Here is an 8,545-nt window from a genome sequence, read left to right as displayed (position 1 = left end):
AGCTACTGTCACTCTTTTTGACATAACGCACGCATACGGAAGGCAATTGAAGATTGACAACTGTGACTAGAAAGAAAACTTTTGCGGCTACATTTTTTGCATATTTCTTGCTGGATTCCAAGTTGAAATGAAGGAGTTATTGGATTTTGAAGTCAACACATACAATCTAAGGGTAGTAAGTGACCCGATTTACTAGTGGTTGTTTCTTGAGCTATATCTTGAGCAATTTGACAAGGTTTTGGCTCAAAATTTCAGAAAATGTGTAATTTTATGTTAGTAAAATTTGTACATAAGTTTGATGATATTTGAGTATTGGATTCTTGAGATATTAAGAAAATAAAGCTCATGTGCTTATAAATTAGGGTTTAAAGCGTCTGCTAGGGTTTCTTAGATGCCAGAAGTTTGAGAGTGAATTTGTAGTTGTTTTTTTTTTGTGATAAAATTTAAGGATGAATTCTACCTATCCTATAAATTTGAGACAAATTGAATAGTTAGATCAAGAGATATGAATTTCTAAAGTTTGAAAAAAAAAAACCCTTTGTGGGAAAAATATGTTTTGAAGGGATTTTGTTATATTTTTGAATTTTATGCAAAATAAAGGAATTTTGGAGGCTAAGACAAGATTAATATAACGGTTTAAGCTACACTCTTTACAACTAGATACCCAATATATTCCCAGATAGCAAATCATGTCATATGATAGCATGATCTCTGCTATTCCTTCTCAATCATTTTCTCTAAATGTAGTTGTAAACTTTTTTAGAAATTAATTCAAATCATAAAAAAAAATCATTTTCCATTAAAGGTGCAAACCAAAAGAGAGCATTTCTTAATAGAAGTGCACCTATAAATCTGACTTGAGTAAATTCATTGGGATGTTGGAAAAGATACAATCTTAGATAGAGCTTGATTTATTGCAAGAATCCTTGAAATTTTGATTTTGTTCCATCAAACTTCCTAGGCATACTAATCCTTAAACCTATCATACTTGTACAAACAAAGTCTTTGGATTTAGTTGTGATGTTGATCTACTTACTTCCTTCAACTACAAAAATTCTTCCCACAGACTCTGAACTTCTTCCATAGGCATAAGCATAATACCTCCATGATTTACATTGAAAATACATGAGATTTTTACTCTTAGAGTGTTAACAAGCTCATGAAGATCTACATTAGTTGCAAATCTATTCTCACTTCTACTAAGAGTAGCATCCATAATCTTTCTTTTCATAGATAACTGAAATAAATTAAAAAAAAATAAATCAAAAAAAATTTATTTGCAATCTCTAATGAAAATTTGTACAAAGAGGGATAATCCACTTTTTTTAAGAAAAAGATTAATTTTAGAAAATAAGATTTTTTATTTAAAAGTGAGTACTCCGTAACCTTCAAAACATAACAATAAAAGTAGAATAATCTATTCACTTCTAAAATAAGATAAAAATAAAAAGTTAGCACTTTTGTCAAACTCTCAAAGATATGAATCTCGAAGAAAAAAAATCCTCAATATACTCTTGTTCTACTAAAGAAAACTAGAAAGTCACTCAAAGATGATATAATATTAAACTAGAATAGCTATTGCCAAAAACAAGAAGACTAGAAAGTTTTGAAGCAAGACTAAGGATTAGAAAGGCATTGACAAGAGTGAAGAAGGCTTCACTCTTGCCTCTATATATACTCTTAACTAGGAGCTAGGTAGTAATGTCCTATAGGGCCTTTAAAACAAGTTGACTTTACAAGACACGTATCTTAACTTGCAAGGCAAGTTTTTTATATATACACTATATAGTTAACTTTTTCTCCAAGCTATCAACACATGGTTAACTTTTTGACCAAGTTTCTAACCTATCAATCAACTACACACATATAAAGTCAAAACGTCTATGAAGCTTTTAGGAAGCTTCTCTAGAAGATATTATAAAATAAACCTAATTTTATTTATTTTTACCTACTTCTACCTAATTATATAGGTATTTACTAAAGTACCTATATATCCATGACAATAAGTCTAAAAAGAATGATATTATTTTCAAAATAGCTATTCCTAGTCTAAAATGTCATCTTTTATTCATCTTCTTTTTTAGTATGTATCAAATTATAGGCTTTTGTAGATCTATTTTTATATAGATTTTAGCTTTATTTGATTAATTAAGGAATTTTAATAAAAAATAATAATAATTTTTAATGATTAAATTGTTAAATCTATAATAATTTATTCACATTCTTAAGAATCCATCTTTTTTCTTCATAAAAAAGATTGATTCACTTACATAAGATTTCAAATATCAAATAATACTAATAAAATTATATAGAACATAAATTATATTTTTAAAAAGAATATATATATATATATATATATATATATATATATATATATATATAAAAATAATTAATAATAAAAATTTAAAAAAACTTTAATCTATCCTAAAAAATTATAATTATATCCTAAAAAAATATTTTAATAGTATTTTTTAAATTTATTAGATAATTCATGAAAAATAAAAAAGAAATTATAAAATAATATGAAAACAAATTTTTAAGGAATAATAAATTATTTATAGATAAATCATAAATGAATTCAAAAACAATCTTTAAAAAATCATAAAAATTTCTTAAAGTTCTAAAAAAATTTAAATAAATTATAAAAAAAAACTTTGCAAAAATTCTAAAACAAATTCTATAAATTTTATAAAGAAATCTTAAAGAATTCAAAAATAAATCTTAAAAAAATTCTAATCTTATCTTAATTAAATTCTAAATAAATCCTATTGACCTTTAAAAAAACTCTAATAAAATCTTAAACAAAACCTCATCAATCTTAATCAATTTTAAAGCAATCTTAAAACCTCAATAAATATTGATTAAATTAATGATCTTGCTTAAAATTTTCACATAATGCAATTTGATGGTAATATCAGCACAAAAATTGAAATAAGAATCTTTTTTATTAATTGAGAAACAAAAAAAAAAAAGAAAAAAAAAAAAAAAAATCTTAACTGCTCAAGTATTGGCAATCCTCATTCTCCAACCTTGATGTTAATTTCTCAACAATAATAAATTCTTATGAAACCATTCACTTACATTTAAAATTGATAAATTTTATGAAAACTAAGTTTATAATCCGTTCACAAAACAATTCTTCATTTCCAATTAGAAAATTATGCAAGATAAAAAAATAAAAATAAAAAACAAAAAATAAAAAACCTTATTGATCCTTGAAATCTAAATTCTAAGATTGTAATCTAGTTGGATTTTAATAATCTTTGATCCAAGTATTTAATTGAATTTAAATGTACAAAAGAAAATCAAGAAAAATAGAAACATAAGCCTACAAAATTTTATCCATTAATAAACTAGAATGCTTACAAAATTTTCAAACATATAAATTCTATTATAATTCTTAAAAATTCAAACCATTGAAAATACCTTTTGATTCAAAAACTCTTAGAAATTTAATATTAATCCAAATCACTCAAAAGCAACCCTCAATCAAATCCTAGAAAGTTTTCTATCTAACATTGTTCTATTATCAATAAAAGATCCTTAAATTTACTATAATTAATTAATTTTTTTTCTTTATGATTTGATTGACCTAAGTTTATAATTGTTCTTCTTTAGTTATTAATTTTTAGCTTTTTAAGGTAATTTTAGTAAAATAAATATTCATAAATTCTTTCTAAAGATGAATATATTATTTATTTATTTTAATATATTTTATTTTTTCTTATTTATGGTCCTAAAAAGTAAATACAAGTATTTTTAAAAAATAAAAAATTAACACTAAATGTGTTTATTACCTCCATATCTTTTATGTATATCTTTTTGAACTATAATTTATATTTTTTTCTTTCACCTTAAAATTGTATTATAATACAATAATGTTTATTAATAATTTTTCTTGAGACTTATCACATCTTCTTTAAAATTAAAAATTTTTATTGAATTTCAAAGTCTTTATTCATTAAATATGTTGAAGCTCTAATGTTTAAAAGTGCTTAAGCTAAAACTTATTATTTGAAGTTGGAATACCTATAGAAAGTTTCAAATAGTATGAGCGATTTTGTAGTAGTATGAAATATGTATTTCATAGTTTAAAGTTGTCTAGTTGTAAGATTCATTATGTAATTGGATGCCTTTGTTTTTCAACTTTTTCATGTTCAAAGTTATGTTTCTTGCTGTAAATCTTATTGATTTTACAAAAAAATCTAATGTATCTTATGATTTTTATTTTGTAATATAAATATTATTTTTTACAACATTAATTGTCTTTTATTTTTGGTATCAATTGCTCAAATTGAGCTATATCAATTTGCATAGGTTTTGATCTTAATAAAATATTTTTAAAACTTAGAAGTTATTATCATGACATAATTTTTATTCTCTAATGAAAAACATTTATTGGCATTATTTACAGAATTGATTGTTGCATGTAATAGTTAAAATAAAATAAAAAATTAATGAGCATGCTTTTTGGATTACTAATAATAAACCTTTTACATTATGCATTAATCTATATCAAAATTAATTGATAAGAATTTTATTATTCTAATCTACATTTCAAGTAAGATTTTGGAATTTTGTAACTTAGATAGTAACTCATCAAGATTCATGTTGTAAAGATTAGAATTATATTTTTGATATCATTTTTTAATTTATTTATTTAAATATGGCTATAAATACTTTGAAGAATAAATCTAAATCTTATAAGAATTGTGAATCTTTTTCTAGCAAAGATACAAATCAAAAGAGAACACTCCCACATATAAATGCACATATAAATCTAACTTGAGTAAATCCCTCAAGATATTTCAAGAATGTAACCTTGAATAGAATTTAACTTGGAGTATAAATCCTTGAAATTTTAATCCTATTATATTAAATTTCTCTAGAGTACTGAAATTTTTCTCCTTCATACTTGTAGTAGTAAGAATTTTTGGATTTACTCTTAATTTAAATCTATTTGCTTCTCTCAATAGCTTATCTTCTTGCCATAGACATTAGACTTTTTTATTGATTTCTTCCATAGATGTAGGAATAGCACTTTTATGATTGATATCCATAATGTATGAACTTTTTGCTTTAAGAGTATTGACAAGTTTATAAAGATGTACAATAGTTACAAATCTATTCTCACTTCTATTAAATATAGTATCTATGATTTGTTTTTCTTATATCTTTATAATAAAAATCTTTAATAAATCTACAAAATAAATTAGAAGATAATAATCCACAAACTCTAATATCATATGAAAAATTTTACAAAGAAGGATAGTCCACTCTCTTTTAGAAAACAACCAATTTTTAAAACAAAAATGTTAATTCAAAGATGTCTAATCTCCAACCTTTGAAACAAAATAATAAAAAGTTATAAAATCCATTCACTTCTAAAAAAAGATAAATATATCAAATTAGAATTCTTACTAAATTACTAAGAGCATAAATCACAATAAAATTCTTAAAATAATATTATATTATTATATTATCAAAAGAAAAAAATATAATAAAAATATAGATATAAAATTAAAGCTAAAATAATTATTTTTAAATACAAAAAGCATAAAAAGACTTTAATCAAGATAGAATACAAGAAAGTCATTGATAAGAATGAAGAAGACATCACTATTATTTCTATATATACTATTCACTAAAAAACTATATAATAATGTTGTATAGGCTATATGATATGTGTCCAACTTATAAGACACATGTCTAATTTATAGGGCAAGTTTTCAATATGTACACTACATGACAAAGTTATTAACCTACCAATCACTTAAAGATACATGTAAAGTCTAAAAAGCTTCTAGAAAGCTTTTTAATAAGATATCAAGAATTTAACATATTTTTACTTTAATCTTGGTATAATCTTTTTTATGCAATTATGATTAACTTCATTTAAAATTTTAAATTTGAATATATTTTATTTTTATATTAAAACTAAATTTTTATTTCAAAATCTACTATTTTATTTGATATTAGTTATTATATTTTATACCACTCAACTTGTAAGATAAATTATTATATAATTATTTTATTATATTTGGAACTTTTATAAATTTCTATGGTTTTGGTTTCTTAAAGAATTAGATATGTTTTATAATATAAAATAGAAATAATAATTATTATTAAATATGTAAAATTTATTAGATAATATTATTTATTAGATTTATTTTTTTAATACTAAAATAAATTCATTGTTATATTATTTAGACATTCATATATTAAACATAAATATTATATTTTTTTAATAAATATAATAAAATACATTATTATTGGATATATTTTATAATTAATATTTTACTATATTTAAATATAATAAATTGGTATCTATTTTAATAGCTCTATTAAATTATTCTAATATTTTTATTAGAATTTATTCATATAGAGATCAATATGCATATTTAAGAGATGATTTTGTAGAATAAATAATTAAAGAACATATAAAATTTTGTAAGATTAAAAATAAACTAACATTTAAATAAAATTTATTTTAAAATTCCAATATAAACCAATAAGTAAATAACTATTTAAAGTTGATTTTAAGATTTTTTATATATTTATATGACTAAAAACCCTTGTTAAATAATATCTAAAACTTAATATGCTTGAATATTTAAAATTAAATTATGATTGGCTTTAATTGAAGGTTTTTATTGCATATAGCTACAATTACTTTCAAAAAGTTAAACGAATTTATGAATACATATGGTAGTGAAAATCTCATAATATAATATTTAATTTTTTTATTTATTAAGCTTTATTATATTATTAAAAAATATTGTAATATTTTTTCAATCATCTTGTATTCAATTTATATATAGAAGCATTAATAATTTATTTATACATTTTAAAATCTATGTGCAATTAATCCTTCATATAAAAGGTCACAAATGATAAGCATAGAAAAAATAGAATTGGATTAGTTCACCAAATCTTTGAAGTTAATTTCAAGCAATGTAAAACTTTTAAAAATTACATATAATACAACTAAGTGTGTGCAAACTATTCATCATATTTGTTTCAAATTTTCAATAAATAAATATGTATACACCATAATTATTTCTATAATTTCAAGAAAATATAAAGAAGTATAAATATGTATATAAAAGGTATACTAATAAAGATAGTTTTTTGCAACATGCAAGATTTAATGTTATTAAAATTTTCAAGCTATTACTATAAAAATAATTAATTAATGGTGGTATATTGCTAAAACTAAAAAAACCTTGAAAAAAACACATATAACATAGAAAATATAAAGAGACTATTAAAAAAATCCAATATTATACAACATGTAAAAATTATTTTTATTTTTATTTTTGAGCCATTGCAATGCTATTAATTAATTTTTAAAATAAAAAATTTAAATTTAAATAAATATATATATATATATATGTATATATTATTTGTAATACAAGAAGAAATTTTTAATATAAGTATTAAATATAATAAACAACAAGTTGAAAGCTTTACCATACCATTTATTGTTAAAATCAAGCTACAAGCAGGCCTCAAATTGATTTATGCACACTCATTATGTCTGTATAAATACCTTAAGCCTTTGATTGGCTTTTCTCAACACCCTCTTCTTTATCTCAGTGCGGGTTTCACATCTCCTCCCCTTTTTATTTTGTCCTGGCATAGGTCTCATATCTCCTCTCCCTCTTCCTTGTTCTATTGTAGGTCGTAGACTTCTTTTCTCTCTTCCTTGTCCCAAAGCCAAGACTAGGAAGTCAAAGAAGATGTCCAAGACCTACACCCAGACAAAGAAGGAGAGGAGGTTTAGGATTTGTGTTAGGACAAGGTAGAAGGGGTCTAAAGCAACAAATTAGGGGCTTTGGGTCTGTATATAGACATAATGGATATATGTATAGCAATTTGGAATATGCTTATAGCTAAAGCTTTATTATTATTATTGCAAGCATGAAATCGAAAAGAAATTTTATTTTAAAAACATATTTTGATATTTATTAATAGTAATTTTAAAATAATTATAGAAATTTTATTTATTCATTCAAATTTATTTAAATTTATTTAAATATTTATAAAAATATACTTATATTTATATATATGTATTAAAAAAATAATCTATAAACTAAAAAAATTAAACATCCTATTTATTATTGTTTCTATATTTATTACAATTGTCATATATAACAAATCTTAGACTTTTCTAACTTTTGAATTTATGCCTTACCATTAACCACTAGTAATAAATTACAACCATTAAACTCTTTACTAAAATAACATGCACTAAAAAAATTCAAGAAATTCAAGAGAATTGATTAGGAGCAACAAACCACAAGCATCATTGCAGTTATAAAATTGCACTAAAAAATTTAAAATGCATTGAACCATTTGTTAATTGCTAACATTAAGTTTGTTACTAAAAATGCATTGAACATTATAACATCAACCATGGAGTTATTCAAATGAAATGATTGCATTACTACAATATCCTTTATAATTATGGCTTAAAGCTATTCCATATTAGGAAGATGTAATGCAGAAAAAACTGTAGAGAAGCACTGCACAAGGGCACTTC

The sequence above is a fragment of the Physcomitrium patens genome, chromosome 18, assembly GCF_059467195.1.
Source record: "Physcomitrium patens ecotype Gransden chromosome 18, ASM5946719v1, whole genome shotgun sequence".
Taxonomy (NCBI): Eukaryota; Viridiplantae; Streptophyta; class Bryopsida; order Funariales; family Funariaceae; genus Physcomitrium; species Physcomitrium patens.
This window is presented reverse-complemented; position numbering follows the sequence as displayed.